The 27,530-nt window shown below is 39.0% G+C and overlaps 1 pseudogene; it reads right to left on the bottom strand.

Annotated features, from left to right (window-relative positions):
- Positions 1–1,533: 1,533 nt before the first annotated feature.
- Positions 1,534–27,061, bottom strand: LOC112407965 (T-cell receptor alpha chain C region-like; annotated as a pseudogene).
- Positions 27,062–27,530: the final 469 nt, after the last annotated feature.

Raw genomic sequence — 27,530 nt, 5'->3', positions numbered from 1 at the left:
ATTTTCAGAAAGGGTGGAGGACCGTGTTTCCCAGCTTTAAACATATAGGAGCACCCATAGAAAATAGCATCTGTATGGCACACTGCAGGTAAACTGTAAGAGATTTAGGGGTGTCTATGTGGACTTGGTGAAATTGTTCATTACTTTCTGTACTGGTTTCCGAGGGCTGCTGTAACAAAGTACTGTAAACTGGGTGGCTTAAAAGAACAGAAATTTATTGTCTTACAGTTCTGGAGGCTTTAAGTCCAAAATCAGGGTGTCAGCAGGGCCATGTTCCTTTTGAAACGTGTAAGGGAAATCTTTCCTTACCTCTTTCTTGCTTCTGGTAGTTTGCCAGCAGTTCTTCGCTTTTTTTTTTTTTTTGGCTTGAAACTGCGTAACTCGGCTATCTGCCTTTATCATTATATGTTCTTCCTGTGTATCTCTATGTCTTCATATGATCATCTTTTTGTAAGGACACCAGTCAGATTAGGGTTCCACCCTACTGCAGTATGACCTCATCTTAACTAATTATATCTGCAATGGCTCTATTTCCAAATAATGTCATATTCTGAGGAAATGGTGGTTAGGACCTCAACGTATCTTTTTGTGGAGGGAAAAAGAGTTCAATCCATAATAATAACTTCTTTACATACCATACCTATAATAAAATAAAATTAAAAGTAGTAGGAATGCTAAATATTGAATTTGTAAAATATTTAATATCAGATTTTGTTTGAAATGGATATATTTTCCTTCTAATTATATGTGATCTCTTCAGTTTATTTTTTTTCTCTTCCAAATCCCTTTGAACAAAGCCATGGGCAGTAGAATATACAACATGGCTTGGATACGCAGCACAGCAGGGCCTAGATAATGAGATAATTTCCCCCACATCTTGGGGAAAAGAATGAAATGTATTTCTTTTTTTTTTTTTTTTGCGGTATGCGGGCCTCTCACTGTTGTGGCCTCTCCCATTGCGGAGCACAGGCTCCGGACGCGCAGGCCCAGCGGCCATGGTTCACGGGCCCAGCCGCTCCGTGGCATGCGGGATCCTCCCGGACCGGGGCACGAACCGGTATCCCCTGCATCGGCAGGCGGACTCTCAACCACTGCGCCACCAGGGAAGCCCTGAAATGTATTTCTTTATGAACACTCTTTTTAAAATATAAACTCACAACATTCTCCAGGAGCTAGAGCCTAAGAGTTCCCACTGGGGATCCGTCATCCATCAGAAGCAGCCTCTAGGGAGGGGTAGGGAGTTTCTCCATGGCCGGGAGAGGCTGCAGCAGCCCCCGCCTTTGCTGGGAATGTGAGGCAGTGACAGCAGCAATGAGGGAACAGATCTGGTGGCAGCAGTTTGGGGCAGATCTTCAGCATCTTCATCACAAATACCTGGTAGGATCCAATTGGTGGCCTTGCCAGTGGGGCCAGAGAGGCGGAGGGAGCCTTTTCCTTCATGGAGGCAGAGAATTTGCTTGAAGGGAAAGAGGAGGGGCTGATAAGGAATGGGGGAGGGCATGGGGGCCCACAGAGTCTGCAGTCTTGGCAACCTCAGCTGGACCACAGCCACGGTGTCAGGAGCAGGTTAAGCCTGGCCACTGTCAGCAGGAGAGGATGCAGAGCCCAATCACTGACAGGTTTGGGAAGTTTAGGTTCATATCTGTTGCAAAGTTTTTCTCTACCAACTTGGCATCACAGGGACTTCCAGAGCTGGAGTAGCCCTGCTTGGAGGTGCTTTTGTTGCTACTCCAGGCCAGGGGTCTGCCGCCTTTGGAATCCATGGTCCTCCTGTGTAGCACAGTTCTGTTGGAACTGGACACGGTGGCTCTGTGACTTGCGGCACTTCGGCGTGAGAATCAAAATCGGTGAAGAGGTAGATGGAGGTGTTGCTGGATTTCGGGCCTCTCGGCCGGTACAGGGTAGGATCAGGGCTCTGGATAATACATGCCATTTAGTCTTAAAACAGACATGGTTTTTTTCCTCTGCTCAGGGAATTTGATTCTCATATTCTTGATTATTACCAATGGTGAGAAATGTTCATGCAAATAGGTAATAAAAATTTTTATAACCACTCAAAAATTTATGATGGTTAAAATTATATTGTACATAAGGAATCCATCGGCCCTTGCTTTTTTTTTTTTAAATATTATTACTTTATTTTTATTTGTTTATTTTCTTTTGGCTGCGTTGGGTCTTCATTGCTGCGCACGAGCTTTCTCTCGTTGCAGCAGGCGGGGGCTACTCTTTGTTGTGGTGCGTGCTCTCGTTGCAGCGGCTTCTCTTGCTCCAGGGCGCGGGCTCTAGGCGTGCGGGCTGCAGTAGTTGCGGTTCACAGGCTCTAGAGCGCAGGCTCAGTAGTTGTGGCACATGGCGCACGGGCTTAATTGCTCCGTGGCATGTGGGATCTTCCCAGACCAGGGATTGAACCCGTGTCCCCTGGGTTGGCAGGTGGATTCTTAACCACTGCACCACCGGGGAAGTCCCGGCCCTTCCTTTTTTTTTTTTAAATTTCATTGACAAATGTAATAGTAAATTTCATGAAAGTGAATTTTGAATCCAATCAGATTTTCTCTTTTTTAATTGAAGTATGGTTGATTTACAATGTTGTGTTAGTTTCAGGTGTACAGCAAAGGGATTAAGTTATACACACATATATATCTATTTTTTTCAGATTCTTTTCTCTTACAGGTTATTATACAATATTGAGTAGAGTTCCCTGTGCTATACATTAGGTCCTCGTTGATGATCGATTTTATACACAGCTGTGTGTATATGTTAATCCCAAACTGTTAATTTATCCCTCCCCTTACCTTTCCCCTTTGGTAACTATAACTTTGTTTTCTATGTCTGTGAGTCTATTTCTATTTTGTATATAAGTTCATCTGTATCATTTTTTTTAGATTCCACTTATAAGTGATTTCATAACGATATGTGTCTATCTAGCTTAGTATGATAATCTCTATGTCAATCCATGTTGCTGCAAATGGCATTATTTCATTCTTTTTCACGGCTAATAGTCCTTTGTATAAATATACCGCATCTTCTTTATCCATTAACCTGTCGATGGACAGTTAGGTTGCTTACATGTCCTGGCTCCTGTAAATAGTGCTGCAGTGAACATTGGGGTGAATGTATCTTTTCCAATTATTGTTTTCTCTGGATATATGCCCAGGAGTGGGATTGCCAATCAAATTTTCTCTTGATGCACAAGTCTGCCTTGTTAGGATGGTCACCCTGCAGCTACCTTGGAGGCTACTAAAAGTGGAGTTGGCACTAATACCCCTGAGGACTGAATTTGGTCCTCTGATTGCTGCTCCCATACGAAGGAACCCCTCCCTACCTGGCTTCCCCACCACTGCCAGCTATAGCTTGAGCTGTGTACTCCCCTCTTTGGGCTGCTAAAGTTGATGTACACCTTGGCCTTGGAAGTGAGTTCCGCGTTGCTGGGAAGGAGAGAGGCACACTTTCAGATCCATTCTTCTTAGTGGCCTTCATAGGATAACAGAATAAAAGTGCTTGTAATGATGGCCATCAGCTAGGAGGTTCTGTACTTCCAGGCACCATCTGGGTAAAGCAATCAGTATCTCTTTGCTTTCTGCCTGTTGGAAAGCTCTTAGAGGAAGTTAAGTCCTTAAATGGGCAACTAGTTAAGCAAGAGAAAAAACCAAGGAGTGTGGTGTCCCAGAAACCAAGGAGAGTGTAGCCCACAAAGTCAAGTGCTGGTGACACTCTTGGAAGATAAGGACTGAAAGATTTCCACAGAGAGGTTGTGGGAATACTATACTACTCATTGGAGGGAGTAGTTTCACTCAGTGACAGGAGCCCAAGCGTAAACTGCCACGGGTTACAGAGAATGGCAGTGAGAAGTGGGGATGGTAGAGGCAGGCATCTCTTCTACAAGCTCTGCTTACCGCTCAGTGCCTCTAAGCTTCCTAGTTGGTTTTGTTTCGTTTCTATAAAGTGGGCAAACATTAAAACCCATTCCCACAGGATTGTTGGGAGGTTTGAAAGAATTAACATGAAAGCTTTCTGAAAATTATAAAGCACCAGAAATGTATATCTCTACATTAGCAGGTATCTTTAGTTCTAATGAAAGTTTGTGATTCCTCCATGCCGACCCCTACTCCCACCTCCACCCACAAAAGCCATCTCTTTTCAAATCTAGCTTTTTTTTTTTTTTTGCTATACGCGGGCCTCTCACCCACTGTGGCCTCTCCCGTTGTGGAGCACAGGCTCCAGACACACAGGCTCAGTGGCCATGGCTCACAGGCCCAGCCGCTCCGCGGCATGTGGGGTCCTCCCGGACCGGGGCACGATCCCGTGTCCCCTGCATCGGCAGGTGGACTCTCAACTGCTGCGCCACCAGGGAAGCCCTAGCTTTCTTTTTTTTTAAAAGGGTGGTGGGCTTCCCTGGTGGCACAGTGGTTAAGAATCCACCTGCCGATGCAGGGGACATGGGTTCGAGTCCTGGTCCAGGAAGATCCCACACGCCACAGAGCAGCTAAGCCCGTGAGCCACAACTACTGAGCCTGCATGCCACAACTGCTGAAGCTCACGTCTAGAGCCCCTGCTCCACAACAAGAGAAGCCACTGCAATGAGAAGCCCGCACACCGTAATGAAGACCCAATACAGCCAAAAATAAAAACAAATTAATTAATTAATTAAAAAAAAAAAAAGGTGGTGAACCAGGAACCAGAGCTGGGTGGAGTCAACATTTCCTGATCCCCTCTTTGGTGCCCAGGTGGTAATGGAAGGAAATGCCCTGGCATGTCATAAAGAAAGGAAAGAAAATTCCTTCAAAGAGCTGTCTCTCTGCAAACTATTGGATTTACTCTCTGAAAAGGAAGTGTTTTTCTATTAATAGTGATTCAGCTTTGGCAAAATGCTGAGAAGAAGCCAACAGACATGATGATTAATTCCTTGAAATTTGCAGAGAACATAAACTGGAGGAAGGGCTGGGAGTGTAGATTTGGGCTAGAAGTGGCCTTGGCTGGGCCTGAAAATCCTAGTGGAAACAGATCACTGGAGGGACCCACCTGAGAAGCCAGCCCCACCACTCCAAGCCTAGGTGGGGCTTACTTTGAAGTTTAGCTAAAGAAAGAGTATGTTCCAGAAGAAACTATTCTTAGATCAAAAAGCTTGGCTTCCTTTCCTATCGTGTTTTCATGGTACAGCAGTTAAGCTGGGTAACAGGTCTGTGTAGCATTGAAGCAGTATCAGGCATAGCTACGTGTAACTGTAATTCTGTACCCTTCAGTCCTGGAATTGTATTTACCTTTGCAGTCGAACCATTTCACCTTGTGCACATAACTGTCTGCTTGCCTAGGTAGACCATTCAACAGGGGGTTGACCTTAGGAAAAGAATATCAAAACTATTTTCAGTATAAACTAAGACAGTAGTTTGAATGACTATTTTCATTTTCTGAAAACTTCCTTCAGAGCAAAATTGCACCAAAGTTAAACAGGCAAGAAAGACTTTATTCAAGTCTATTGCGTTAGGGAAGAACTAACTCTGAATGTCAGAACTAACTCTGAACCCAGCTTCACTGGAGAAGGGTAGGTTTTTTAAGGGTTGGGGGCGCTGGAGAATGTTAGAGGAAGTCACAGGTCATCTGTGTTTGCTAAGTGGCTTTATCCAAAGGAAAAATAAACTCCTCATACCTTTATGACAGGAGGTAGTTTTGCAACTTGGAAGAAGGTACCCACTGAATTTAGGCTCCTACCCTCCCAGGGAGCTGGGAGATAGAGGTGCTGTCTCCTTTGATGATTACATTTTAAAGAGATAGCTCCCAGGTCATGGAGAAAGATATTCCTGGATTGTGAAACTGGCAAGAGAGTTTTTAAAGGGCATCTCAAAGGGACAGAGAAATAATTTACAAGTTTTCTAAAGACAGTGATCTAAGAAAAGGGAGGACGGGGGCCTGAGAATGAGGAAGAAGCCTATCTAAAGTTTAGTCTGGCTGAAGGAGATGTTAAGGCCACCTTAGTCCCTGGTCACATGATAAATGATCATTGAGCAAAAATTATTTCACTATTAAATCTAATTACTCAACTGTATATCAACTCCACTTCTGTTTTCTTCAGTAAAATTGCCATCTGTTCTCATCGTTGCAAGCCTCCAATTAGCACTGTCCGATAGAACAATCGGCAATGATGGAAATGTTCTGTAGTCTGAACTGTCCAACTCAGTAGCCACTAGCCACATGTGGCTACTGAGCCCTTGAAATATGGTTAGTGTGACCGTGGAATTGAATTTTTAATTTTAACTGATTTAAATTTAAATAATCACGTGTGGCTAGTGGCTGCCATATTGGGCAATGTAGCCTCCAAATCTATCTCACCCTCATTTTATCAGCAGAAAAAAATGCTATCAAATGTAACATCTATGACTGTGTCATTCTTCAAGGAAGAATTATCAGTGGAGTATAGGGATACTTATACTCACTTTGCAGGATGCTGGTAAGAATGAAGCCAGGTACTGTATGTAAAAGTGCCTAGCGAAATGCTTAGTATCAACTAGGTACCCAACAATCTTAGTTTCCTTTTCAGTCTCCTTCAGGGGGCATGTAATAAATCGCGGCAGGGTCTTCACCATTTAGAACATAGCGGTAGGGCCTTGATTGTGTGGGTGTTACAGGAGCAGGTGTGTTATTGTTCGTCACCATTACAATGCACAGATGCTCTTGCCGTTTTGTGATCTACAAGAGGTTACTTAATCTTGGAACCAATCTCCTCTTTTTATTGCCTCAAATTAAAATGCCAAAGCTTAACATTAGAAATTGCAAGCATTTGTTCTTCTCTTTCTGAAATACCATATGCACATATATATGGACTCTTAAAAAAAAAAAAGGTTCTGAAGAACCTAGGGGCAGGACAGGAATAAAGACGCAGACATAGAGAATGGACTTGAGGACACAGGGAGGGGGAAGGGTAAGCTGGGACGAAGTGAGAGAGTGGCGTGGACATTGATACACTAGCAAATGTAAAATAGATAGCTAGTGGGAAGCAGCCCCATAGCACATGGAGATAAGCTCGGTGCTTTGTGACCACCTAGAGGGGTGGGATAGGGAGGGTGGGAGGGAGATGCAAGAGGGAGGGGATATGGGGATATATGTATATGTATAGCTGATTCACTTTGTTATAAAGCAGAAACTAACACACCATTGTAAAGCAATTATAGTCCAATAAAGATGTTAAAAAAAGTGCTAAATTCCTTAACTTAAAAAAAAAAAAGAAATTGCAAGCATTTGAGTTACTCTCAAGACATTTAATATTATCTATTATTGCATAATGTTATTGATGCACTCTTTTTCTCAGCAGAATTAAAGCAAACGAAAACTAGAAAAATACTATATCAGAACATCCATACTCTGAAGATTCCTCTGGTGTAAAAACATGATTTTATATATTATATGTTTTTAAAAAACTTATCTCTTCTGTGGAGAGTGAGTTATATAATTAAGAATGTGGGATACACAGAGGAGGAAAGGAGTAGCATGTATAATGAGGGAAAGAGAATGCTTTTGGCAAATCTTGGCATACTGCAGTTAACCTTAGTCTGAAGTGAAGATGCTCTAGGCCCCGCCATCAGGAACTCCACATTATTAAGCTATGGTCACACAGCTGGTTTCTCCCACATACTATGTTCTCGCCTATGTCTGAATTGGCTTTTTCTCCACTGTTAATTACTGTCATGTATTTTCACTTGTTTTCAATAGTTCTGTCTTAATTTTCTCTTGGGAACTGTACAGTGATAAGTGGCCTCAAGAGGTAGTAAAATTTTTATAACTTGACCAGGGTGTTTATATGAAAAGTAATTATTTTGAATGACCTACCCTTACTCTTTTTAATTCAAGACTGGAGTGTTGTATTCAACAAAAAGTAGAATAGTGGAACCCCTGTCTCAGATCCCATCACATTGCCACTTAAGAATAAATGAATTGTAGCAGTTTATTTCATAATCGGTTTGAATAGGGAGGTGTCATATACTGCCTTTTTATTCTGAATCTTATGCCAAGAAGATATGATCCATTTCTCAACAGCTAAAAATGTGTACTGCAAGCAAAATGTTCTTAAAACAGCTCAGATTTACACAATGTAGAAATGATAAGGTTATACCTTGTTAACAAATAATATTAAAGCAGATCCCAATGATCCAGTTAAGATATTTAATGTATACAATTTCAACTTACACTTTTCAAGGTCATGACTATAGTGTAATGTAAGACACAACTATTCAACTATGTTTCCTTTGCCAGAAGTTGAACATATAATACAAAGCAAGGAAGGCAACTAACATTTACCAGGCCACTTCTATATGCCAGGTGCACATATGAAAAGGACTTTTAAAATCCAGTTTTGTAAATCCATTTTTAGTTCTCACCTACCTGACCTCTCTCCTCTACTGAATTCACTTGACTTTTTCACTTTCAACCATTGCATGATTCCTTTGGATACCACAAGTCACCTTTATGTTGGAATGATCGACTAAACAGGACAATGTTCTGTATTCTGCAAATACCTTATAACTTGCCTTCACTCCATTTTTTATATCAGTTAAGAAGCATATTAATTTCACATGAATAGCTGCTGAAATAACCATAACCTTTTAAGAAAATTAACTAGGAATATCCTTATCTATGAGCATTAAAAAGCTAAACCAAAAAGAATTAGCAAAAAATTGGGAGGTTGGGAAGTACTTAAGATTTCTGAAAAAGATCTCTCACAAAGTTAGTCACTTACAATCTTTCTAGAGGCCATGATTTATTGTTTTATCTCTGCATCATAACTCATCTCTTTTCAGAATATCTTTTGTCCACAAATCCAAAAGTAACTCCTTTCAAACACCTGAGGCAAACATTTCTGATTAAATAAATATTCATCAGACATTGACACCTTAAAAAAATTCAGTACTTGATTTAAAAAAAACCCCATGATTCTGAATATATTCAAGGTATAAGGTAATAGTATCAGCTAATCCTATTAATGCTAATACTGTATTAGGTAGACTAATTCTTTCCAAGAATGACTCCTGGGACGTTGCCAATGTCTGTTTCCTTTTTTCCATTGTTTGACTCCTTTTCAGAGTTCATTATATAAGCTCTGCTTAGATATTCACCCTGAACAATTTATGAGATTACTACACAGTTTTCTTACTTTACTGAAAACTTTCCATTTTATAGTTTCAAAGATTTGTTTTTTTTTCCCTAAGGAATTATCACATTTGAAACACAAATATATTTCACGTTCCACACCATCCAGCTAGGAATAAAGGATAATGTCTCAGTAATTGTGTAAATTCACATTCTTGGGTTCCAAGCAACACTTTCAGAAAAGGTTAACTTTCTCTTTTGTTATTTCCAAAAGAAAGAAATCCTGTTGTAGAATAATATCCCATGATGAATTACATCATGGAATCAGACTCTTACAGTTGGATCTAATCCAATATCCCACCCAATGAAAGAATCCATTATTTAGTATAACTTAGCACCCTGATGGATGGTCATCTAACCTTGACATAAAGTCCACCAGTGATGGGAAACTCATCATAAAAACCTTGTTCTGTTTATGGTATAGTATAAAGCCCACTGGTTTTGCAACCTGACAGGCTGGATGGATTACGATCCCAGTTCTAACAACATGAGGTGGGGCAAAGTTACTTACCTTCTCTGAGCCTTGTCTTCTTTGCCTATTTCTGGCATATAAGTGCTCAAAAAATAGCTAATGACAAACTATGAAGACAAAACTGGTTAATGTAAAGTATACTCAGTGATTGATCTCCACAGAAAAAAAATTTTTTTCTTCTGTTAAGCCCAAATCTGCTTCTCTGTAAATTCATTCAATAAATATTTATAGGAACACTGTTCAAGCTACAGTATCTAACTGTGAACAAAGCTGAAGGGACCTTATTCTCAGGGAAATTATATTCTAGTGGGAAAAAACGGACAAACAGACAAAAGTTAAATGAACTAAGGTTATAGGGAAAAAATTAAATAATAGTCTAGGTTTTTGACTAAAACCTAGAATGAAAACAATACTCCAGATGTAGCCCAAACGACGTGGAATACAGCGACAGCATCTCTTCCTTTCACCTGGATTCTGTACTTCACTCCTGGGACATAAACTTGCATTATCTTTTTTTGTAGTGACTATAGCCCAATACTAAGTTGTCATCAACTAGAAGGACTGGGTCTTTTCCACAGGAACTCCCCTCTGGATACCTTGTGCCCTTCCTATGCTACATGGTTGTTTCTGTACTAGAGCTCTGTGGTTTACTTTTGCTATCTTGTTAGTTTCAATCTAATTCTTCCCGCCTCTTGGAGAGGTTTTTGCTTGTTTGTTTCTGGATTTTTTAATTGAGGTATAGTTGGTGTACAATACTGTGGAGAGGTTTTGAATCTTAATTCCCTCCTCTACTATCTTAGCTATGCTTCCATTCTCCATGTCATTCATAAATTTAGTTAATATGTTGCTAGGCCTATAAAATGGGCATCCAGCAAACACAAAAACATTTCAGAGCCGTGCTAATTTGTTCAAGAAATATAATTTGCCCATGAGAAGGAAAAGTCACACCACAATGGATGATTTCCTCCATCATCCATGTTTTCTAAATTATCCATATTAGGCATGAACTATTATTATAATTTAAAGACATTATAAAAAATATATCTTACATTACTTTTTTAAAAGGTATGCCTGCTACAGTTTCATCTAAAAAGTTGAAGAGTGTTAAAGAAAAAAGACAATGACAGAGCACTGTGTCATTCTATTAGAGTTCTCTCCTGGCTGATACAGGGCTGTTAATTTATTATTAGGACTGTTAATATAAACCCAACTCTTCCTGGGCTATAGTAACATATTACTAATTGTATTAATACAGGAAGGTAGCAACAAAATGAGGATGCAGGCCTTTGATTCCATGTCCTCATGTCTTCTCAAAAAAATGAGATTTTCTGGTGGAATTTCTACTTCTTAGATTAAAAGTAATTTTCTCAAGAATTCATGGAAATAATGATTAACTGTTTGAATCAAACAAAAAAATTTTCTTTTGTGCTATAATGTATACTTCAAAAACTAAAGAGTTTAGAATTGAAACTTGGCATAAAATGACTACTCGGAGGACCAAGAATGCATTTCTGAGTGTGGGAAAGCATTTGCCTTTGACAAAAATTTAGAATAAAAAAAGAATTTGCTGGGTGTGGGCAGAGAATTCATCCTTATTCAGAGAGAAATGGTTACATGATTTTAATAATTGTTTTGATAGAGTGTACACACTGACCTTGAGAAGTTCAGTTTGATTTGAATTTTTATCTATCCCTTTATTTCCCTGAAGATCTGACACTTGAATCTGATTCCTGTTTTGGAAAATTTAATATGTGCCTTTTTTCTAAAACTTGCCAGCGAAGCAGACACGATCAGTTCATTGCCTTAATAACATTATCCTCTTTTCTCCATCTCCCAGGTCACTTGCTGATCTCAGGGCAAGAGCTGAGATGGAACATGATGGGGAGAGCTGTGCCATCGGCTCAGGTCAGGAAAGGGGGAGAGGACTGAGATGAAGGACGGTTTTTGGTTGATAAAACACAGCAATGTCTTTCTAACCAGTTTCCCTAGAAAGAAAGCATATGGTCTTGATGAAGACATTTCTTATGTCTTAACAGATCTCATATCAACGACATTCATTGATTTTGACTAAAACCTAAGGGAGGAAAAAATGTCAGTCATTCTGTATCTTACTACTTAAAATAGAAGTTAGAGAAAGTCCTGGGGCATGTGCAATCCCTCTGTCTCTTCAAGTGCAGGTCAACAAACATTTCTTGAACTACCATGCCCCAAGCACTAGGCATTCAAAGATTAATGAAATGTATGTCTTGCTCTCAAAGAGCTCGTAATCAAGCAGCAAAGAGATACACTTAAACAGATTTGACTTGGAGGTAAGCACAATCAAGGTATGCCCAGATTACTGTATGATCACAGAGGGGATTCCTAGAGGGGATTCCTAGAGGAAGTGATCCCTCTAAGCCCATAATATAAACTTTTCAGAGAAGCATGTCCATCTCTTGTTTCTCCAGCATCTGGCCCAATACCCAGCCCCTGGCCCAATACCCAGCCCATAGCGAGTGCTTCATAAATATTCGCTGGACTGAACTGAGTGTATTTTACTGATGTTAAAAAGTTTTATGAAAGATCAGAAGGGCTGATTTACGGTGAACTGTATATTTCCATGAAAGCTTGAAAGAATTCAGGAAAAACCTGCTTATTTTCTCCACAACGTTTATCACACCATATATTGTATACATTACTATTTATTGTCTTCCACCCCCTTACCCTCAGGAATGTGAACTCCCTGAGGATGGGACTTGTATTTCCATTGCCTAGAACTGTGGCCAGCATCTAGTAGATACTCTGTAAATATTTGTTGAGTGAATATGGAACTCAACACTAGTTACATTGATGAAATGGACAGTTTAAAAGAAAATTCAATAATTTTGCTTTACTTTCTTTTGTGTTTATATGAAGCAAATTCATGAGACTCTGTATGAGAATTCAGTGCCGAAATTCTTGTTGCCTAGGACAGTGGTTCTTGTTCTTTTGAGAAGCTCATGAATGCTATTAACCCCTTCTACAGAAAATGCACAAACACATCAAGTTTTCACATCTATAAATAAACAAAAAAATCTGGTTGAGAACCCTTGACCTAGTGAGAAGGGGAAGTTTTTAAAAAGAATTGACTAGACTGTGTTATGGATTTGTTTATTTTTTGGAAACAATTGTAATGTCCACCTATCATGGCCCTTTATCTTAATTTATTTGTAAAATGAGAGTTATGGATGACAGATGTGTCAAACAAGCTATATTCCATGATATTATCTAGCTCAATACTGAAGCATACTTTGGAAAACTATATTACTTATTTCATTTTGACTCGCTTTAATTTTGTTTAGTCAAAAAAGTGGTTTTGATATATCAAATGTTCAGATATAGCATTAATCAGTGAAAACTAGGCAATTATTTTAAAAGGGCTATAAGAAATATCTCCGTCCCCCCCATTTAAAAAATCTTAAAGTACAAAACAGACCACATTTTATTAAAATAAAAACCACTAACCCTTGGAAATTGTCATCCAAAAGCGTTGAGATCTGAAAAAGCTCTGGAATTATAAAGAATGTCCCATATCAGGTGTGGTAGGCAGTCTCTAAAATGGCTCCCAAAGACACCTACCTCCTGGTATTCACACACTTTGTGCAATCTCCTCTCCCAGAGTGTAGACAACCTAGTGATTAGCTTCTAAAGATTCGAACAGGGCAAAAGCGATGGATGTCGTTCCTGAAATTTGGAAGCTCGTGCTGTGCTCTCTCTCTCTCTCTCTCTCCGGTTCTTCTTGCTTGTTCTAATGGAGCAACCTGCTGTGGTTGCCCTGCCCTGTGCGGAGTCCCACACAGCCAGCAAGGCCAACCAGAAACTGAATCCTGCCAACATTCACCTCAGTGAGCTTGGAATCTGATCCTCCCTGGTCGAGTTTTGAGATGAAAGCAGCCCTGGCCATCACCTTGACACAGCCTTGAGAGAGACCCCGAACCAGAGTATCGAGCTAAGCTGCCTTCAGATTCCTGCCCCACAAAAACTGTGAGATAAAAATGTTATTTTAGATCATTCAGTTTTTTGGTAACTTCTTACACATTAATAGACAACAAAATACATCAAGAACTACCTTATCTACCGTCAGGAAGACGCTAATGTTGTAACTAAAATGTTAAAATGGCCTTTAGGGTAGATGTCAATAAATCAGTAGTATTTCATAGTAAGGGGAGCATATTTCCAGCAGAACTGTCCTTACTAAGATCTCAGTTCACTCATTTTTAAAAAATTATCTAATTTTATGGTTCTCCAATGACATTTTATCTCCCCTAAGTTTTGGTTGTAGCATTAAACTTCTGTTTCATTTTCATAAGTTGAATGGGTAGAAATATTAGCAACCTATTAGAAAACTAATAGATTTAATTTTTGATGGATTTTTAAAAACATTTATTTTATTGAAGTATAGTTGATTTATCAATACAGTGTGTTTCTGGTGTACAGAGAAGTGATTCATATATATATATATATGATATATATATGATTCATATATATATATATATTCTTTTTCCATCGTGGTATATTACAAGATATTGCATACAGTTCCCTGTGCTCTACAGCAGGACCTTGTTGTTTATCCATTCTCTATATAATAGTTTGCATCTGCTAATCCCCAACTCCCAATCCATTTCTCCCCCACCCACCCTCCTCCTCGGCAACCACAGGTCTGTTCTCTATATCTGTGAGTCCGTTTCTGTTTTATTGATAAGTTCATTTGTGTCATATTTTAGATTCCACACATAAATGATATAAAATGATATTTGTCTTTCTCTGTCTGACATTTCACTTAGTATGATAATGTCTAGGTCCATCCATATTGCAGCAAATGACATTATTTCATTCTTTTTTATGGCTGAGTAGTATTCCATTGTATATATGTACCACATCTTCTTTACCCATTCATCTGTGGATGGACATTTAGGTTGTTTCCATGTTTTGGCTATTGTAAACATAGGGGTGCAGGTATCTTTCCAAATTATGGCTTTGTCCAGATATATGCCCAGGAGTGGGATTTCTGGATCATATGGCAATTCTATTTTTAGTTTTTTGAGGAACCTCCATACTGTAAAACTAATAGATTTGATAGTTTCATTAAATGACTATAGAAATAAGGAGATACCTGAAAAAAGCATGTAACTATTATGTTTATAAATAAATTTATATTTACTGATGGTTTTGAAATAATTGGAGTGTGGTAAATATTTATTTATAAATTTCTAAAAGGAATCTCTCTAAGGAGATTTCAAGTTTAGGCTGGGTTTATTAAGTACTCTAGTTCCTGTAAGAATATTATAGATCATAAAGATTGTCAGGAGTAGAGCTGGGAAACAAAAGGAACATAAATTCAAGTAAAATGTATCACTAAGGGAAGAAATAGCTCTTTCCTCTGAGCTCGATGAAGGTTTTAAAGCAGGTAATTTTGAAAAATATTGTAAGGCTGTATCTTCCTTAAGATGTAGGAGCTAGGAGTAGGGCATATGAAAAAGTGGGATCTTTAGGTACAAGAGGTACAAGAAAATTAAAATACTGTGCTTCTCTCTGCCGCTCTTTAAATGTTCAGAAACTACTATAAGGCTTCAAATTTATAGGACTTTGTTCTTATGCCCTTTTACTTTTGCTGTGTACAGATCTATTATGAAGAATAGATACAGATTGGAGGAAGATGTTGTAATTAAAAAACTATTTTATTCTCATGAGATAGATTTAATGTCTCCCCAACAGATATTATCAGGAAAATTGCAAGCAAAACTATATATAACAAAGTCCAGTTGATTTAATATTTGTATTTTCTCCTACTATGTATCAGTTTCCCTGTAGACAGGGCTAACAAGTCAAGTACGAATCAACTCTGGGACATGACCTGTACAACTTTCAATCGTTTATTCTCTGACAAACGTAGAGCTGTTTCTGAACTTAGTTCCAAAAGCTTGAAGGCATTTTGTTATACTCCTTTTAACAGTGATTTGTATCATTTTGCTCTAACTTGGCCTGTGTTCCAGAAGTTTCCTCCATTTTTCTGCTCAGCATAGACTTTTCATTTTTTGCTCCCTGTTTTTTTTTTTCCCCATTGCATCAGTAGTGGTTTAGTAAAGCATAAAGAAAGGCAAGGTAAGGGCTGAAGAGGGAGAGTGGGGAATTATTTGTTGTTTTTGTGCAGATCCGGCTCACCTGATAGAACTTGATTCCTGCCTTGCTATTATTCTCCACCACAGGAAGACAATGGTAAGGGCATAATGGCCTCAGATCTTTCCACAGCCTAGTTTCACTGCATGACGCAGCAGGAGAGGAAAGTGCTCTCAGAATCCACTGTGGTTGGTTGCTTCCTCCAACATTTTTGGCGTATGGTTCTAGCAAAGAACACCTATCCCCCAAATCTGAATAAGCACAGGGCTGGAAATGCACTATTACATCTAAGGTTTATATCCCTCCCCCCATCCCTACCTTTCCCCTTTAAGCCTGGTTATTTTCAGAACCCCGCAGTGACTTGTGACTTAATAACTCTCCTGCTGCATCTATACGATTTTTTTCTCCTGCCCCCAAATTCCCAATTTCCCTTCAGAAATTAGATCATGTCTTTGCTGTTTCCACTGCAGCAAAATTTATTTTAGTGTTCCACCCTGGCCTACGTGCTTTCTCCCAAGTCTCTTCATGTGTCATGAATGAACCTCTTGTATAACTCTCCTGAGTACAACCTTTCATACACATTTTCTCCCTCTCCCATAAACCAGGAGGTCTGGAGCTCTGCCACGGTATTAGAGCTTCAGTTTAGGACTCGACTTGAAATGCCAGGTTTCTGGTGACATTACAGATTGATGGTTGGTGCCTAAGGCTGGCTTAGTTGTATTTCTGGCAGTCACTGGATGCTAACCACTAGATACAGCCCGCGAGCTTCATGTTAACAAGGTCGATGTGTTTTGAGTTGATCTCCAAACACACAGAATATTCTGTCTCTTAAAATTCAAGTTAAGTAAGGCAACCAAATAAGGCTAGTCCTTTTATGGGTGATTTTTTTGATTCATTACTTTTTATAACATCTGTTTGAGCTATACAGGCGAATAGTTTAACACAGTGTCAGAAGTGAATGGCAATTTTCAAGCGCTTACTGGCTATTCATTAAAAGGAGAAATTTAAGTAGTTTTTTGGGAAACATTTCTTGTGATTGAAAAACTTTATTTGAAATTCAATCATATTTAATGTGTATTTTCTCTAACTTTAAAATCAAGTTTTTTAAAACATGAAGCAGATACTAAGAAGTAAAAAAGCCCCATAATATTGTCATTTACAGAACTGCTATTAACATCATGTTATATTTGGAAGTCAATTATTTGTTAACTAAATTCCATGATAATCTGTTATTTGGGTGAGTCTGCATTAAATGGTAAATTCAATATATAGTGTTACGAAAAATGGTTACATTTCTACACAGTTTTATAACTTTAAATTTTAATCTTTTTTTTTTTGTTTGGTTTGGTTTTAGTCCAGCTTTTTCAAAGTTAGAAGAGTAGGGTGGATCCACACAGGTGTTTGGCAGAGAAGGGTATTATGAAATTTATCCTCCCTGTCTCCGTGTTGCATTATGTGGTTGGCTTCAGTGCCTCCTGGCAAGCAGAGATTTTAGAGTATCCATACTGTAAAGCAGCATATGCCAAATTGTCATCTTAAATTACCTTCGGAACAAAAGAAAAAAATCGAGATTCCTAAAATTTTACAGTATATTGGGTTGTTTTTTTTTTGTTTGTTTGTTTTTTTTTAAAGCTTCAAGCTCCCTTTATTAGGGAGCCCTCCCGGGCGAGGTTCACTGGTCCGAGAGAAAGGGGGCCAGAGAAGTTGACTGTTTTGGTTTTTTTAACATCTTTATTGGAGTATAAGTGCTTTACAATGGTGTGTTAGTTTCTGCTTTATAATTATAGACACTCCCGGGTATGTTCCACATTTTAAAGTTTTTTCTGAATGTAAACGTAATTATACAAACTTCAAACATTACAGAACTGTAAAATACAACAGTTTGGGAGCAGATCTTTCCAAATTAAAAAAAGAGAAAACTCCATTCGGTATTCAGTGTTCAGTATTACTTTTAATATGGTATTCGTACTAAAACTAAACCAGTACGTGGTTCCAACAGGCCCAGATGTCTTTGGTTTCTAAAATATAATTCTTTCACTGCTCCTTGTTAGCAGTCTATGAAACTAGCCTAATTTAGTAACCTCCTAACTATTGAAGATAATTAAGGTATTATAGAATAGTGCATTATGGCTAATTTAATATTCTGGCACTAATATATATATTTTCTATGTATTGTCATTTTTCAAAGTATTAAAAGAAAATATACCTCATTAAATCAGATTGAAAACAATTTAGAAAGCACTTTGAAATCTTGTAATATTCAGAACCATCATTGGTGACTCCAAAACCTGGTACACTGAAGATGTAGTAAAGGTTGGGGGTCTGTATCTAAACTGAATTATAGTTTGCCCTCTAGGCTGCTTTTCTAGAATACGTGTTTCTTGTTTCCTTATGCACATTTTATATTGGTGTAAATACTTTGTGTCAAGTGTACTGCCCACTGCATATTTTAGATGAACTAGTATCTAAAAAACATGATGGGAACAAACATTTTAATAGATCTTTTCACACTCCTATGTGGCAGGTTGTATTTTCCAAATGGCTGCAACAAATCTCCTATCATACAAGCTCTTCTTACAGTGTGGCTTTGGCACTCTTCCCATTGAGACAGGCTTTTGTGACTGGATCAAGAGAGTATGGAAAAGTGACAATCTGTGACTTCCAAGGCTAGGTAAGCAAAAGGAAAAGCACTTTTTCTAACCTGTTCCCTGGAATACTTGTTCTGGAAGCCTTCAGCCTCCAAGTAAGCAGTTTGACTGCTCCAAAGCTGCCATGCTGTGAGGAACCCAAATTAGCCCACAGTGAGAGACCCCATGGAGAGAACCAGAGAGTACTTGAGGGGTGTGTGTGTGTGTGTGGGAGAGAAAGAGAGAGAGAGAGAGAGAGAGAGAGAGAGAGAGAGAGAGAGAGAGAGAGTGAGTTAGAGTTGCCTGGACAGCCTCCAGCTACTCTAAGTTACCCCCTTTTCACTGGTTGTTTAACTGCAACCACGTGAGAGATGCTGGGCTGGCGCTATCCCGCTGAGGCTTCCCAAATTCTCACATGCAGAAACCATGAGAGAGAATGAAACTGTTATTATTGTTTAAAGCCACTAAATTTGGGGGTAATATGTTACATACCGATAGGTAAATGGAATACCCTACAAGCTTTTCCAAATTTCTCATAACATAATTTCCCTGCTTCCCATAGAATCTGAGTAGCCCTACCACTCCTCAGTCTAGGGAAGAGGTTTGGACCAGTGCGGATATAATGGCCAATGAGAGTGGTCAGCCGTAGCGTGCAACTCATAAAAAATTGACCGGGATAGAGAAATGATGTGTTATGGAAGCTGTTCTGTGGTGATATCTTGGAAAGACTAACAAATCAGGGGAACTTCCAGGGATTCAACTATATTTTGAAGCACCTTCATCTCCAAATTTAAAAACACGAAATTTAAACAAAAACAAGTGACTTCAAATAATATTTACTTTGTTACAAGAGTAAAAAATACAAGAAAAATCTAGTACATTAGATAAGCCTACAGAATTAATATTCAACTCTTGTCAAGTCACTTAATTCTGCTTTCTAATGCCAAAACGTCTAAGTGCTGAAATTCTAACTAAAAATCCTGTCCTTAGGACACTCTAGTTTCTTCTAGTGATGGTGATGGGTAGTGTTTTCTTTTTAAAAGTTCATAGAGTAGTGTGCCTGATTTATTCATCTTGTTGGTTTTCATTTGATAAATATTCATCTAGTGCTTATCACTAGTCAGGCTAAATCATCTGAGGAAACAAGGGGAGGTAAGTTAACAAGGGCACGCAAGTTGGAGATGGCAAAGCTGGAATAGAAGCCCAGGAATTATGGTTCCAGACTCTATATTTCTAACCTACTACTTAATCATCAGGGAAATGCAAATCAAAACCATAATGAGATATCACCTCATACCTGTTTGAATGGCAGTTATCAAAAAGACAACAAATAACAAGTGTTGGTGAGGGTGTGGAGAAGAGAACCCTCGTGCACTGTCAGCAGGAGGGAAATTGGTGCGGTCACTATGGAAAACAGCATGGAGCTTCCTCCGAAAATTAAAAATAAAACTACCATATGCTCCAGCAATTCCACGTCTTGCTATTTATCTGAAGGAAACAAAACACTATCTCAAAAGTATACATGCACCCCACATTCACTGCAGCATTATTTACAATAGCTAAGATATGGAAACAACCGAATTGTCCATGGATGGATGAATAGATAAAGAAAGTGTGATCTATATATATACCACATTATATATATATAATGGAATTATTCAGCCATAAAAAAGGAAGGCAGTCTTGCCGTTTGCAACAAACTGGATGGACCTTAAGAGCATGGTACTAAGTGAACTAGGTAAGACAGAGAAAGACAAATAATGTATGATCTGACTTATACGTGGAATCTTAAAAGAAAAAATAAAACGAGCTCATAGATACAGAGAACAGATTGGTGGTTGCCAGAGGAGGTGGGTGGGAGAGGTGGGAGAAATGGGTGAAGTGTTTTCATGTTTTGTTTTGGTTTAAATAAATTGAATTTAAAAAATCATACCAACGAATGACAGAGTTGCTATATTAAAAAGCACTTGGAAGCAATGATACAGATTTATCCATGACAGTGTTGGGGGTTGGTTTTTATCTAGATTAATTGATAAAAAACAAATGTAAGGAAGTAGTAAAATTTCAATTCAATGAAATTGAATAGCAAAAATATTGAACTGGATCTTTTTCATAATAGATGTAACTTTAGGTTTTAAATAATATAAGACATGCCATTAATGAATGGATACTTTATTGACAGTAGATATAATTGTACAGGATGATAAAACATTATACAGTTGTACAATCCAAATGAGTATTCCTTAGAGAACAGCCTCAGCCAAATTTATGCAATTCTATAGGAATAGAGTAACGTGAATTTTTCAAGAACGATTTGAAAACTGAGGATTATTTGAAAGGCTATTGTGCCAACCATTGCAACAATGAGTTTTCTATCTCCAATTCTGATGGCTCGTTAATTATTTCCAGATAAATCTTTTGCCAAAGATGAAGGGATCTATTCCCTTTATTCAGAAGGCTTAAAGGAGACAGTCAAATAAAAAAATATATATGTGAAAGAAATGTGTGTATAATTAAATAGATCATGAAATAAGTTAGAAAAGTTGTTTATGTGGAGTTTTGGAACATGGAAGTGTTGGGTTTCGCAGAAAAGACCAAAAGATATAAAACCTCCACTGCCATGGAGTTGACATGTTAGTAGTCATGGTAGTGAGATGACAAACAAATAATAAGTGAATTGCATTCTATATATAAATATAAAAGTTATATGGAGAAAAATTAAGTAAGGAAGAACCATAGAGAGTAAGGAAGGTGGGTGAAGGAAGAATAGCGATTGCTGGATTCCGTGGAATGGTTGGTGAAGGCCCCAGGTGAAAAATGACATTTGGGCAAAGACTTGAAGGGATTGAGGGAGCCATGTAGATATTTGAGGGACAAGTGCTCCAGAGAAAGAACAGCAAGAGCAAAGGCCATGAGGTAGGAATGTGCTTCTCCTATTTGGGGAAAGGTAAGGCAGTCACAGTCAGTTAGAATAGCGGGAGAGGGGGGAGGAAAATAAAGGTAACAAAGCCACAGAGATACAAGGGACTGGGGCAGTTCCTTTGGGGCCTTGTAGGCCATGTAATGACTTTGACTTCTATCATGAGTGAGGTGGGTGCCAATGGAGAATTTTGAGCAGAGGACTTCAATTTAGAACTAGTCCTTATTTTTAATTTTAGTATAAAAATAGGAACTATATTTTGCATTTGGAAATATTTCTGTGATTTTTTTTTAAGGCACAGGTTGTATGAATGTCCTTTATTTATGCAGTGAGATAAAACAATTATTATTTTAAACCAGATGTGACTGTAATTGATTCTGCCTTTTAAAGAAAGTGACATAGTTCATATCTATTGAGAAATAAATCTTTATATCGCTCTTCTATTTTCTCAGGGCATATTGAAAGAGAATTCTACTCATGGAGTACCGATTTGGAACTTGTCAGACATTTTATGCAGAAATATGTTTTAAAAACTTCAGGGAAGTACTCTTTTATTCTTTGTATGATATTTCAGCCATTATATGTTAGTGGGCTTTTAAAGGCTACTGTGGAAGCATTTGTTGTATTATTTCTATGAAAAAAATGTAATACGATTGACTTACATCTGAGCTTTAGGAACACAATTCATTACCAGTATGGAAACTGCCTACACAAACAGGTAGAAACAGGTAGGTAATGTTAATGATCAACCTTCAGTAGACCAAATAGTCTTAAATTTTTCAAATGGGGAAAAGAAATTTATTTGATTTTAATTTAAATATAAAACTCAATTTCATTACGAAAAACTTTTAAGTATGTTTGTGGCAACTTGGTTATATGCATCTACTACTTCAACTAAATTTTATAAAATCTAAGTACAGAAAAAGCACTTCTGATAAAAATTTGGTGTCAAAATTGAGATGCATGGTGGGTATAAAATACACATTAGATTTCAAACACTTAGTACAAATGAAAAAAGTAAAACATCTCATTAGTAATTTTTATATTGATAATGTGTTGACATACAAATATTTTGGATAAAGTATTAGGTTAAATAAAATATATGATTTAAATGAATTTCACCTGTTTCTTTTACTTTTTAAAAAACTTGGCTACTTGGAAAACTTTACATATGTGGATCATGTTATACTTCTGTTGGATAGCATTACTCTAGATCAGTGGGTCTCAAAATGTGGTCACTTGACTATCTCCAACAGCATCACCTGGGAACTTGTTAGAAATGCAAATCATGGAGCTCCACCTCCAACTTATTGAATCAGAGACTCTGGGGGGTGGGTTCCTGCTTTAATGAGCCCCGCAACTGACTGTGACGCAAGCAAAAGTTTAAGAACCATTCTTCTAGACCAGGGGTACAGAATTCTAATTCTAGAATCATCTGGGGACCTTGGGCATAAAATCCAGGTACTAAAGCTACCACCCAGACCAATGAAATCAATAACCTTGGGTCCAGTCAAAAGTGTTTTTAAAGCTCTCCAGGGGATTCTAATATGGGAGAAAGATTGAAAACCACTGGCCATGATCCATGATTTTTAAACTGTGCTCTTGAGAGGGGCTGTAGCTGGCTGGACCACGTTCTCCTTTCAGCTTCCGATGTGTCTGCTCGCTTTCCTGTCCTGCTCATCCTGGAAAGGCAGCCGCTGTGGTGATTTTCCTGGTGGATGGAGAGATACAGGGCTTGGATGGGCAAGAAGGCTTTACAGGTATCAGAAGTTCACGTTTCACATATATCTACCTACATGCGTCAGTTTTGCCTGTTACATTAAATGGCTATATTATTGGGCTTTCACTAGATTCACAGGAGGATAAACCTGGAATTAGCAGAAAATGTAAAAGCTTTGATAGAGCAGAGGTGAAGAAGAGTATTCCTTTTAACATTATTATTATTTTTTTTTTCTTTTAACATTATTATTTTGGGTAGTTTTTTTTTTTTTTTGCGGTACACGGGCCTCTCACTGCGGGGGCCTTTTCCCGTTGCGGAGCACAGGCTCCGGACGCGCAGGCTCCGGACGCGCAGGCTCAGCGGCCATGGCTCACGGGCCCAGCCGCTCCGCGGCATGCGGGATCTTCCCGGACTGGGGCACGAACCCGTGTCCCCTGCATCAGCAGGCAGACTCTCAACCACTGCGCCACCAGGGAAGCCCTATTTTGGGTGGTTTTTTTAGGGAGGAACTTTATCTTTGTACACCGCTATTACCACTCAGCAGTAACTGGCAGGCAGCACAGTTGCTGACTTCCACTGGGGGCTTGGATTCCACGGGGTTCTATCAGTGGTGCTAATAGAGATATTTCTATTCTCCAGTACCATGGAGATTACTCCCCTTAAGTTGCCCTAATGGTCGGTTTTCTTGCTGTAGAAAAGCAAAAAACATTGGTAAATCCAGTCAATGTAACCTTCAAAACCCAGTTCATGTCACCAGGAAATGAAGGATATCAAGCAATTCATTGGTAAACTCCCACCTCCAGTTGATTGACATTAACAGGCCTTGTGGAAAAGTACCCGGCATCATTGTAGTAGAGTATAAACTTTTTCCAGTGCCCCATCTTGAAACTTCTAATGTTTGCAGTGTTAAAATGTTTTGCAAATACATACCATGACACAGACTAAATAATGTCTCCTCATGGGAAATTTATGATCTTTTAAGTTTCTATACATGTATAATATGATCCAGACTATACTAGTATTGAAATAGGTGAAACAGCTAGCTTCTTTTTCCCAAATGTAATTCAGCCAAATACTGCAAGCATATTTTTTATTACATCATTTGAAAACCATTAGCATGCTTAATGAAAACTTGTTCAGGTATAAAGGAACAGTTAAGATATAAATGATTTATGCATGTTCTGACTTAGTCTATAGATTTATTCCCAAATGACAAAATCACCGTGCAGTATCTGTATTTTTATGTGTTCATCTATATTTAATGATTGTAATATATACTAAGAATGAGATGGTATTACATTATTCCTAATAGTAGAGGTAATGCTCTTAAGGGTTAATAGAGAGAAATACTGCTTCCTTCTTTTTTTTTTAAAAAAAAGATGTGTTCTACAGGGCTCTAGACATTCTGTAGGGTCTCCTAGAGGATGGGGCTTTTGCATAAACTTTTGCTTAAAGAACAGAATAAAATAAGGGTGCATCTCTGTGAAACATTCTAATGAAATGACCCATGTACTCATTTCACCTGTTACTCTAATACTCAGATACCAATAACTTATAGCTTGGTTCATCAAGGATTCCTTAGAGCCAGGTATAGCCAGGATATGTCACCCCAAATTATGAGGACCAGAGGAATCTGCAAACAAATCTTATTCCATTAATTTCTTCCCGTGTATTTACCTTCCTAGAGTTTGCCGCCCTTGGAAGCCTAAACTGCTTTCCTGTGTCCTGTCACTTCTCTACCAATTTATTGTTCTTTGTCGAAGATGCTGTATAGGTCGCAGTTCTAAGCTACTGCTTTGAGCCACTCTTAGTTTTAGGTTTCTCCTGGTTGATGTGCACTGCATGTGTTAGTTAATGAACTGTTTTTCTTTGGTTAATGTGTTATCTTCTTAGCGTCCCAGCTGACAACCTAAAATGGGTAAAGTGTTTCCTCCCCCCCATTAGTGCTCATTCAACTTGTATCCTCACTGCAGTAGGCAGGCAAAAAGTCAACTCTCGCCAAGGTTGCCAGTTACCCTGGGGCTGGCCACCCCAAGGATTCAGCTGCCTACTTCTGATTCTGAACTTTTAGGGTTGGCCACTCTCATAGGCCTTGTCCTCCCTAATATATCGGACACTGGGATTCTCAAATTAGAACCCCCAAAGGTCAAAGGTCTTTCCTTCATACAGAAACACCCCAGGAACCAGGCGCGTTAAGATTTTTAACTAAAAAAGAAAAGAAAAATTGGAACTAATTTTACACAGCAATAATGTGTTTTTGTGTGAAGAAATACAAAATCATTTACTTAATATCACAAACCATCACACAGCTACAGCTTTTTTCTATTAGATTTTTTTCTCGTGAAAGTTACATTTGAAATGTTGCATGTGCTATTATTACGTATTTCCTGAATTCTCTCTGCTTGAAATCTCAATGACCTTAGATAGGAATGCTACAATCATATTTAAATATGATTAGAGTTCATTGTGCATTCAACTTGGGCAAGAAATATCTGATTTTGACCTAGTATTCTCACTGGGCATCAGAAACTACAGATTCTAGTTCCTTTGTTTGTGAATCACATGCATTCTTAACTTGTCAATTGTGTATAGAGTGACTGTAGTTTCTCATAAGGGAAATTATAGCAGAAGCTTTTCTAATGTGTTTGGTTTCTTTAATGTGTTTTTTGGTTTTTGTAATAAAACCTAAACCTACAAATCTTTAAAAAGGATGGAAAAAGTTGGTGTTCTAGCTAACATTTATGTGGAAAAATAAGTTCTTCCCAGTACTCTTGGAACTGCACATGGGTATACAAAATGACTCCCCCAGCTAGGCCTTATCCTGTCATTCAAGAGGATTGAAGCTCTTTTCACGAGAGAAATAAACGTGGAAGGGAGATGTGAACTTTCCCTGCACTGGCAGGATTCTGTAATCCCTCTGTAATGATGGCTTGGGGGAAGAGCTCACACACTCTTTTGGGGCTACTCCCTATATTTACATCAGCCTTTCTATCTGTAAATATTGTATCACAAAACTAGGAATAGACAGGTAATGTGTCTAAATTTATGTAATAAAGAGCTGTACTATAATAAGGTTCTTTTGTACTAACATTTTTGTTTCTTCTTCAGCATCTTGTGTTTTGTTTCTGGGCCTGTTGTTAAACTGGTCTTGTCGCCAATAAAATACGCTAATTGTAATGTACCTCAGTTAATTCAAGAGAGTGAGTTTTGTAAAGTATACCTTCTTCTCAGATGTTGTTGGGTTAATTATTGATGGATTATAGAATTCACAGGGAAAAGTGTTACTGGAATGCAAGGAATCTTGAAATAACTCTGTGATGCAAATAAAATGTTCTCTATTAAAGCAGCTGATTCTAGATAATTTAAAGGCTAGCCCTAAGAAGCTTCTGGATGGCCAAAAAATAAGGCCGTAACAAATCTTTCTGATAAGGAAAAGTAACATAATTAGAAATGAAACACTTTGGTTGAACGTCTAGTTTATGGATATATAAAATCAAACGCTCAATCCCAAACACTACTTTTTGTAAAATCATTAGGTAGGAACAGGGCAGAAACTAGCGATCCTATTAACTGAAAAGGAAATTGGGGCACAGGAAGCCTTTAGGGTGTGCTGTGTCTGACGCTCCTTTTGGCTGTGATCTGATTGCTCCAACATTCCTTGAAACTTCAAGTATAAATATCAATAATAATGGAATTCCAGCGCTGGAAGATCATTTATTCCGACCTTCTCATTTTACCAAAGAAGACACTGAAGCCCTTAAAGATTGAGTTACCCACCATTATTCAGAGAGAGAGGTTCGTAAACATCTCGGCTTCTAGAACTCTTGGGAACAATATATACAAGATAAATGTGACTGTCCAGTGGGCTCTAACATTTGCACCTTGTCTTTTATATTAAATGGCATTAAAATAAAATTCCCAGGGATGACCTACAGAGACTCCTGCGGCGTCGCGGCCCGCACTTTCCTCTCTTGCCTTTCTCCCAGTTCTACCCGGGCCTGTTCTTTCTGGGTCAAGGTTGGTTTCCTCCGAACCCCGGCCCTGGCTGCCATCTGGAACTGTGCGCAGCGCGTTTGGAAGCGCCTGATAGGAGGGGAGAGATGAGGTGTCGTTCGCATCAGTCAGTTAAGGTCTTTTGCAAACAGCCCCCGGGCCCCCCCTCTGTGTCTGGGCAGCGGTCCTCTCCGCCCGAGGCTCTCCGTTTCCCACCCCATCTCAACCTCCCCGCTGGGTGCGGCTGCGGGGCCGCCTCGGCCAGGGGTGATGGTGCCCACGGGCCGGGCGGGGGGAACCTGACCTTGCTCCCCATTTGGTTCTCTGGAACAAGGAGGGCACTGCGTGCGCGACACCGAGCCACGTCCCACGCAGCGATGGGCTGTGACGGTTGCTCCTCTAAACCGATGGCGAGCGGGGACCTGGGCGTGGAAGGGAGCGGCACCGCCCGGGCCTCGCCCTTCCTCCCCCTCCTCCTTGCTCGCCGCTCGCCTCTCCCCCAGCCATGACTCAGCGCTTCTCGCAGGC

Source organism: Neophocaena asiaeorientalis, unplaced genomic scaffold (assembly GCF_003031525.2).
Source record: "Neophocaena asiaeorientalis asiaeorientalis breed wild unplaced genomic scaffold, Neophocaena_asiaeorientalis_V1.1 scaffold253, whole genome shotgun sequence".
Lineage (NCBI taxonomy): Eukaryota > Metazoa > Chordata > Mammalia > Artiodactyla > Phocoenidae > Neophocaena > Neophocaena asiaeorientalis.
The sequence above is the reverse complement of the archived record's forward strand: the minus strand, read 5'-3'. Positions and strand labels throughout refer to the sequence as shown.